Below are 10,023 nucleotides of genomic sequence, written 5' to 3' on the forward strand. Positions count from 1 at the left end.
AGGTTTCTTTTCAGCACTGTAGCCAGGCTGACAGAGAGTCACAGCTCTATTGAGCCAAGTATTCCCATAGCTCTCAGTAGTTACGACTTCATGAGCTTCTTTAATGATAAAATTCTAACTATTAGAAACAAAATTCACCAAGACCTGCCCTCAACTGGCACCAACTTATCTCTAAACTCAGGAACCTTAAAAACAGCTGTAGAACCAGATACATGTTTAGACTGTTTTGCTTCCCTCAATCTTTACCAACTAACTTCAATAATTTCTTCATCTAAACCATCAACCTGCCTTTTAGACCCCATCCTGACTAGGTTGCTTAAAGATGTTTTACCCTTAGTCAGCACTTCTATACTAGATATGATCAATCTATCTTTATCAACAGGCTATGTACCACAGTACTTTAAAATAAATAACTGTAATTAAACCTCTTCTGAAAAAGCCCAAACTTGATCCGGATGTTTTAGCCAACTATAGACCTATATCTAACCTTCTATTTCTCTCTAAGGTTCTGGAGAAAGCAGTTGCTAAACAGCTGTGTGACTTTCTACAGAGCAATAGTTTATTTGAGGATTTTCAGTCAGGATTTAGAGTTCATCATAGCACAGAGACAGCACTGGTGAAAATTACTAATGACCTCCTTATTGCATCAGACAAAGGACTTGTCTCTTTACTGGTTTTATTAGATCTTAGTGCTGCATTTGATACCATTGACCATCAGATCCTATTGCATTGGCGTTACAGGAACCGCTCTAAGCTGGTTTAAGTCCTATTTATCAGATCGATTTCAGTTTGTACATGTTAACGATGAGTCCTCCATGCACGCCAAAGTAAGTCATGGAGTTCCTCAAGGTTGTTAAAACCTGGATGACCTGTAATTTTCTAATGTTAAACTCAGATAAAACTGAAGTTATTGTTCTGGGGCCTAAGCACCTCCGTGACGCATTATCTAAAGATATAGTTTCCCTTGATGGCACCGCCCGGGCCTCCAGCACCACTGTCAGGAATCTTGGAGTTATCTTTGATCAGGACATGTCGTTTAAGTCTCACATTAAGCAAATTTCAAGGACCGCCTTTTTTCACCTACGTAATATTGAGAAAATCAGGAATATCCTGTCTAAAAATGATGCAGAAAAACTAGTCCATGCATTTGTTACTTTGAGGTTGGATTACTGCAATTCCTTATTATCAGGCTGCTCGAAAAAGTCCATTAAGACTCTTCAGCTGATCCAGAATGCTGCAGCACGTGTTCTGACAGGAACCAGGAAAAGAGATCATATTTCTCCTGTCTTAGCTTCTCTGCATTGGCTTCCAGTAAAATCCAGAATAGAATTTAAAATCATTTTTCTTACCTACAAAGCTCTTAATGGTCAGGCACCATCTTATCTTAAAGAGCTCATAGTGTCTTACTACCCCACCAGAGCACTGCGCTCCCAGAATGCACTGCACTCCAACACAACTTCTCCCCTTTCCAGTAGTCTTGTGCTTTCTCGTCCCTCTCCTCTCTCCTCCTATCACTTCCTGCAGGTGTTTCTGGCTCTGGAGCTGTGGATTCTGGATCTGTGGCTGCGGGTCACCTGCTGCCCCTGTGTTCCTGCTCGACACCCTCTGCTACAACAACTATTGCTACTAGTCCTATTGTTATTATTGTTATTATAATCATCAACATTACGATTGTTATCATTAACACTACTACACATATCTACACCATTTTTCATTTAGTCATTTAGTCTTTGGCAACATCTCCTTTACTGTCTGTACCTCTGTTGTGTGTATATTGTGTAGGCTGCCTCCCTCCCCCTCTCTCCTTCCATCCCTCTCTTTTTCTCTCTGTTTCTCTCCTGCCCCTCTTTCTCTGTGTTCCTCTCTTGCCCTCTCTCTCTCCTTCACCCCCAACTCGAGGTTTCTGCCTCTTAAAAGGAAGTTTTTCCTTGCCTCTGTCGCCTAGTGCTTGCTCTTGGTGGGAATTGTTGGGCTTATGTAAATAACATCATAGAGTATGGTCTAGACCTGCTCTTTTATGAAAAGCTCTTTGAGGTAACTGTTGTTGTGATTTGGCGTTATATAAATAAAACTGAATTGAAAATACAGAATAGGCTACACAGGTATTGCACATTCGTGGATCACTTCCTGTCAATTTGTTTGTCATGTTACATTAGACCTCCCCTTTATTTATTTGTGAAACTTTTTCCAGTGTGTGTGTGAAAATCTGTAGAATAAATCCACAAATATCTCACTATCCACTATCCATGTATTTTGTTATTTGTGTTGTGTAAAGTCATATCTAAAAAATACAGTGTGATTTGCAAATACGCACAATTTACTCTGTAAACATGCATTTAAATTTCACTTATAAAGTGATATTTACACATCATTCATTTCTACACGCAAAATGTTTTTTGTATATTTGTGGATTGCTTCCTGTCCATTCATGGTTCACATTACATTTTTAAGTTCCCTTTTACACATTTTTGTCAATTTTTGAGAAGTACAAGAGGCAGTTTACTAGCTACACCAGCAGGTGGTGACAGCATCATTCTCTCACGAGTTGATGGGATTTCCACTACCTAGCATCATCCTCATAGGACACAACAAAAACTGTAGCTTGGTTTCAACCAGGAGGTGAAAGATAAAGTGGAGAATCTTTATTAAACCAAACGGTTGTGAATCAGGGTTGGGTCCATTCTTGTTCTCTTCAGGTAAATCTGCTATTCAGTGCCGGGTTACCTACAGTTTCCTAACTTTCTGTTGACTGTGGTAGTTATGTAAAGTTATCCCACGTTATGTTGCAAGCTCACAGGAAGTCAGCCAAACTCGACGCTTCAAAACGGCAGTCCACAAACCAACGGATGACGTCATGTTGCCTACATCCACTCATAGAGTCAATGCTTTATACACTTTTTCATTCAAATGAACAAATATCACACAACCATGTATACAAATCTCAAGTATAACTTCAAGTTAACTTAAGTTAACTTAAGTTTTACGTGGGTCAAGGATTTTAGTCATCCGACATGGATTTTAAGCTAGATGACCGTAAAAACGCTATCAACGCTACTGACCACAACAAAGCTATGCTAGCCGAGATAACTCTGCCCCATGAGGACTGCACACTCCTTAAGAAAGCAAACAAAAAGATTGCTGACCTTATGGAAGACATACGACGACTTTCAGAGGAACTCAAAGAGAAAGATTCCCTTCTGACTGGCTTTATGGATGTGGCTTCAGTACAAGACAAACAGATTGTTTCACTTAGCGCAACTGCTAACATCCAGGACACCGTGTTATGGGACCCCTCTACCCTTCCCAGGCTTTCCTCCTGTTCGACTCCGAAGCATCAGTAAACCTGGGCTGAAGTGGTGGTCCGTGGCTGCAAGAGAAGCTCGGATGGGGCTGCCTCTCCTCCGCACATCGGCCTCTCCAACCACTATGCAGCCTTGTCTGATGACATCCAGCGGATGCAACTGCGGCTTCGAGTCTCCCTGACACGGATCTCTTTCGGCGGATAGTGCCTGCCGACACTGTTGCATCTCCTTCACCGGCTACATCTCCTGCACTGGCGGCAAACAGTGATCAACTGGGCCACCGGTCTGCCACTGGGCCTGATCGGTATGTTACTGCTACTCCAACACAACACTTAGCAGCTCACACACTCCATCCTCAGTCCGCACATAGTGTTGAAGCAGATTCTGCTCAGTCCTGCTCTGGAACCCCACAGCCGGCATCTCCTCGTCCTCTTTTCTCCCCAACCACACTAATAATTGGTGACTTCATAACCAGAAACATCTGTTTCTTTAACACTACCACTCACTGCTTCCCCGGTGCCACCACGGCTGACATTTTAAAAAAACTCCAGGACCTAATGCCATCGCTCCCGTCCTCCATCACAAGGGTGATAGTCCATGTGGGAACAAATGACACAGCTCTTCAGCAATCTGAGCTGACAAAATCAGATTTTAAACTTTTTAACTTTTTAAAGCAGTGTGGAAAGTCTGTTTTTATCTCTGGTCCTATTCCCACAGTTGGTCGCGGTGCTGGCCGCTTCAGTAGACTCCTCGGCCTCCATGACTGGCTCCAGTCCGCCTGCAGGGTTCACGGTGTGTGTTATGTGGATAATTTTAACATTTTCTGGCAAAGAATGTCTCTTTTTAAGACAGACGGATTTCATCCAAACAAACGGGGCTCAGAAATGTCAGCTGCTCACATACAGCATGTGGTGCGGTCCACACATGACTTAGGTGAATGACTAATCATTCATGCAGCACACCGGGACACACCATCGCTCACTGAACAGATCTCTGCCTCATTGCCACAAACAACTGTCTCCACCTGCGGGCATGTAAAGCCGTCTCCTACCAGCGCTGTTCCAAATACTTCTATTCCTGTCATCATCACGCATAGACCAGTAAACTGAAATGTGCCCATCCCACACAGAAATACTAGTAATCTCTTAAGGATTAGGACAACTGCACCAACTCCAGCTCCTAGAACAAACTCATTTAAAATGGCTCTCTGTCAAGTAAGACTTTTATCTTAAGTGATTTTATCTTGTCTGCAAATCTAGATTTTATGTTTTTAACTGAATCCTGGCTGCAAATGAATGACTATAGCCAGGTATCTGAACTGTGTCCGCCTCAATATGATGTTTTAGTCAACCGAGGGTCAGTGGTCGTGGTGGTGGGCTAGTGAGCGTGTATAGGAAAAATTTATCAAGTACGCTGTGATGAATTTTACTCCTTTGAAGTTCTCTTCTTGAAGTTGGAGGGCTGCAACCTATCATATTTGTTATAATTTATCGCCCCCCAAACCGCCTGGAGGATTTTTATCAGAACTTCCTGAATTTTTATCTACTCTGGTTTTAAATTATGACAGAGTTGTTCTTTGTGGCGATTTTAATATTCATGTTGATGACCCCACCAATGTTAATGCAACTGACCTTTTAAATATGGCCACTTCTTTTAACTTCAAACAACATGTCAAAGGGCAAACACCGTGGTCATACACTGGACTTGGTTTTTACCCTGGGTGTCAGCATCTCCTCTGTGGAATTAGTGGACCATATGACCATATCTGACCACAGATGTATTGTTTTTAATTGCGATTTGCCTGTTACTCACGCCGCCTCACCAAGCTCCGTGTGTTCTCGCATCTTTAATGAACAAAGTTTTGCACATTCTTTCAGAGCCAAAGCCAACTCCTGTCTGATTCCAACACCAACAATCTGGTCAATCACTTCAATCATATCTGCTTGTCGTCACTAAATATTACTGCACCTCTAAAGGTTAGGCCTACATCTAAAGCTAGTAAGCAACCCTGGATAAATGACAGCATTCGCAGCCTAAAAAGGGAATGCAGGAAAGCAGAGCGCAGATGGAAAAAATCCAGTCTCCAAGTCCATTTCCTCTGTAGCAGATCTCAGCTACGTAAAATTTTTATCCAGTTATGAAAACTAATATTTCCGGGACTATTAATTTATGCCTTGAAATTAGGAGCACCACCTAAAGATTTGCTTGTCCGCCCAAGGCTTTAGGTCCTTGAGTATAGCCTGAGAATTACACGAATGTCTGGTAATTCATTAGTTGTTACTGGTTCAGTTATTCTGAAATCGTAAACTCTAGTCAATCAGTCAATCTCGAATCTTAGGATGAGTTCTATGTATAGGGACTCTAAAATCTTAATAACACACACAACATCATTGTGCTCAAGGTGAATTTATTAACTAACAAAAGAGAGTACAATAGTGGATAAATGTGGTAACATTACAGGGACAACAGTCAATATGACAACCAGGAGGTAATGAACAGGGTAGCCTATGTAAAGCTCGATTGAATTTCAGTTTATATTGTAGAGGGAGAGAATTCTACAAGTATGAGGGAACGAATGACCGAAATTAGGTTGCAGATCTAATCTAGGGGTTTATAAACTGTGGATGGAGCCAACTAGATAACACCAACGAGTCACAGAGTGTGGTTTGTTTTGCCCTACCGTTGCTGCAGGTCCCGTAGCAAGGCTCAACTGCCGGATGGCTCGTGGAGTTGGTCTGGCCCGACCCCAGTGGCGTTTTCGAGTTGAGTTCGAAACCGGTGGATTTGTTCCAGGAGTCCTTTGTGGGAAGCGCTTGCAGCAACAGGCTGTCAGCCAAGGCTTTTACTCTGATCTCAGTTTGTTTGGTGTCGTTATAGCGGAGCCCACTCCGGGTTCTGACGTCAGAGCCGTGGTTTCATTCATTCAAGGCCATAAATGAAGGCTTCTGAGTTTCTGGTCCAAAGTTGTTCAAAACGATCAGATGAGGCTGCAACAACAAAATCAAATTAAATCTGCAAGCAGCGTTGGGCGGGCCCTCGCACTTGTAGCGCGTCCGCGTGTGAGCCGGCCGAGTTGCATATTCTGGAGCTCTGCCGGTGCGGCTGTGAATTTGCTACGCGGTTCCGACGCTGCACGAAGGTGCTATATGTCACTTCCTGCGTCCCCTATGGGAAGCTACATAGCACTTGCCGCTATGAATATAAATCGGTATTGGCGTGTAGATGTCTGCGGGGTGGGAGAGTTATCAAGCACGTAAAGTTTGGTTCAGATGTGAGCATGTACACTTAAGTTACAACAACTTCCTGTGTCATGGCGAAGAGTTGATCTTTGACGCCACGCCACGGACACGCCCATTGACGAAAAACTCGCAAATAGCACAAATTTTCATCTTCAAGGCCTTTAGAAGGCACAGCAGAAATTTGAAGTCGGTCGGACAAAATCCCTAGGAGGAGTTCGTTAAAGTACGGAGTGTGTAAATCATCCAAAAATGGCCGTAAAATTCAAAATGGCCGACTTCCTGTTGACTTTAGGGTATGGGTTCTTGAGGCTTTTTTGTGCATCTTGATATGATACATGTCCCCAGAAAACTTCGTGCATGTAGGTTGAACGTGAACGAGGGGCTAATTTTTTCCAATTTTCTAGGTGCCGCTAGCGAGTCATTTTGCCACGCCCATGTGCGAAACCCATAAAATACGAAATTTTTCACCAGTTCTGACATGTCTGCAAAGTTTGGTGAGTTTTCGAGTATGCTCAGGTTCCCAAAATGGAGCTTACTTTGCAGAAAAAAGAAAAAAAAAAATCTTTACAAATTCAATAGGGACCTCACACGGTCGTGCTCGGGCCCTAATAAACTCACACATTAGCCGTAGGTTCGCGAGGCCTCGGGAATATAGGCTATTTAATGTTACTGAGATTAAACAGGTCTGGGGAAAGTTTCACCCAGGCAGCTCCAAACAAAAATCACATCTCCCGCTAAGAAAATAGGGATTCAGATTTTTTGATTTTTTTTTAATTTTAAGTACGAAACGAAAAAAAATCTGAATTTTAAAAAGTAAAGGAATTTAAGAGAGCGTATACGTTTAGTTTCAAGAGAGTTTTAGAAGAAGAGCTTTTATTTTAGAAGAGAAGAGAAGACAAAAAGACAGCAAGGCCTTTTATTTGACTTCATTAGGTAGTGGTGACGTCAATTTGGGAAGGGGTCTCGAGGAAAGTCCCCCAAAGGTGTTAACTTTTTGGGATAAAGAAATATACGTTGCGCGTATTTCCCTTTAATCTCTCTCTCCAGAATATCGACATTTGGAAAAATCCTCAGTTCTAAACATTCGGATAAAGACAATTAAAACGAGGCTAAACACTATGGAAAAAGGTTATAATGGTTATATAAAATGTAACAAAGCTTAATTACCTGTCCTCAGTATACTTGCTGGTTACTGGTTTTAACTCAAGAGAGAATTTAGATGTAAGCGTGGCAGCAAAATTTCATTTATGCAATTACATGGTGATAGGTAGGCCTACTTAGTGATCATGTCAGCGTAAGCCGAGTTTTAAACACTTGTGTGTTATACCTTTCCTGTCCCCTTGGTGGCGCTCGGGTCACACGAGAAAATAGTAGACATTCCACTTTAACTGAGAGGCTGGTGATACACACGAGCGTATCAATGGATATTATAGTAGGAAATTGTATATGAAACATTTAACTAAAGCATTAGTTAACACTGAACAGACAGTGATTACTAGGGAGTAACAGGGATGAATTAAGACAAAACAGAAAGAGGTTAGGGAACTTCTTCAAGATTAATTTCTTATGGGTCTGCTAGTTTTCAAACATCACTAAAAGGATAACAACAGGGTCATTACTTACTAAACTCAGAGGCAAACACCGCTGCTCACTTAGCATTATTATATTATTTAAACAGAACAAACACGGTTATAATGGAACCTTGCTTGGTTCGAGAAACAGGGGTCTCTTTTCTTTGCATTCCTGGCTTATCGCATCGGCTAGAGAATGAAATGGTGGTTTATGGCTCAGTCGTTCTGTGGAGAGAAAAGAGTCAGATTGAGACCGGAGGTGACCTGCGGGAGGGAGAAGGGGTCAGATAGCCCCTTTTCCTGTCCTGTGGACTGTCTTTAGTGACACCTTTACCGCTAGGAAGGTTCACTAAGGCTCTTTGAATACACAATCCTTAAGCGATGCATTGTCTGATTGAGTCTCCAAACACCAGGCGATGTCTCTGGTTTTTACATGTGAAAAGGTCAACTCTCGGGGAGGGAAACTTCCCTCCCTCTTTTGACACCATCATCACCACCATTCTTTGAAGTGCGTTTGGATGAGTTCACAACACCTCAGCCTGAAGGATTTATTAATTAACTACAATAACATGGTTAAGGATGCGAGAACACACTATTTTTCTGAACTCATTACTACACATAAACACAATCCCAGGTTTCTGTTTAAGACTGTGGATTAGCTGGTAAACCCAACCCCTCCTTGTGCCTCAGCTGGAAGTAATGATGACTGTGAACTGTTTTTATCTTATTTTACCAATAAGGTGGTGTCAATCAGAGCCTCTATTACCCCCACGGCCTCTTACTCTGAGGTCACCAGCAACAAGAGAGTTTTAACCAGTTTTATCCCATCGACTTGTCTGAGCTTTTAAAAACAGTATCACAAATGAGAGTGTCCTCCAGCCCACTTGATGTAATATCTACAAAGTTTTTACTGAAAGTAATGGATTCTGTTGGGCCCCATTTGATTTCTGGTTGTGTCCCTGATTATTTTAAAACTGCTTGCGTGAACCCACTTTTAAAGAAACCTGGTTTAGATCCCGCCCTCCCACATAATTTTAGACCAATTTCAAAACTGCCTTTTATTGTAAAGATTCTAGAAAGAATTGTGTCCAAACAGCTGCTCACTGTACTGAAAAATAACAAAATATTTGAAAAGTTTCAATCTGGTTTCAGGAAGTACCACAGCACTGAGACTGTCCTGCTTAAATTCACCAATGTCCTTTTAATGTCTGCTAATGAAGGTATGTCCTCGGTCCTGGTACTCCTGGACCTTAGCGCTGCTTTTGACACCATTGATCACAAGATCATGTTAGACAGATTGAGGCACTGGGTGAGGATCTCTGGTACTGCCCTAGAATGGTTTTCATCCTACCTGTCAAATAGGAAGTTTTGCGTGTCTGTAAACAACTATGTCTCTTCATACTGTCCAGTTAAATATGGTGTGCCTCAGAGGTCGGTCTTAGGATGCATTTTGTTTTCCTTGTGTATGCTTCCCCTTGGACATATTATCCATAAACATGGTATTTCTTTTCATATTTATGCTGATGACACACAAATATACTTGCCCGTCAGATCCACAGACCCTGGAATGCTGAGTTCACTTAACAACTGCCTTTGTGAAGTTAAAAAATGGATGCCAAATAATTTCCTCCAGCTGAACTCAGACAAAACAGAAATCCTGGTCATCGGGTCCCAGCAGATGGCAAATCAAATACTGCCATCTGCTGGTTCCCTAGTAAATCACATTAAGCCTGTGGCAAAGAACCTTGGTGTTTGGTTTGATAGTAATTTAAATTTCGAGCAGCACACCACAAAGCTTGTTCAATCATGTTTTTATCAACTTAGAAATATAGCTAAAATTCGATCTATGTTAACTTTTAAGGATACCGAGACCATTTTACACGCCTTCATCTCATCACGCCTGGATTATTG

The sequence above is a fragment of the Micropterus dolomieu genome, linkage group LG02, assembly GCF_021292245.1.
Source record: "Micropterus dolomieu isolate WLL.071019.BEF.003 ecotype Adirondacks linkage group LG02, ASM2129224v1, whole genome shotgun sequence".
NCBI classification, from domain to species: Eukaryota; Metazoa; Chordata; class Actinopteri; order Centrarchiformes; family Centrarchidae; genus Micropterus; species Micropterus dolomieu.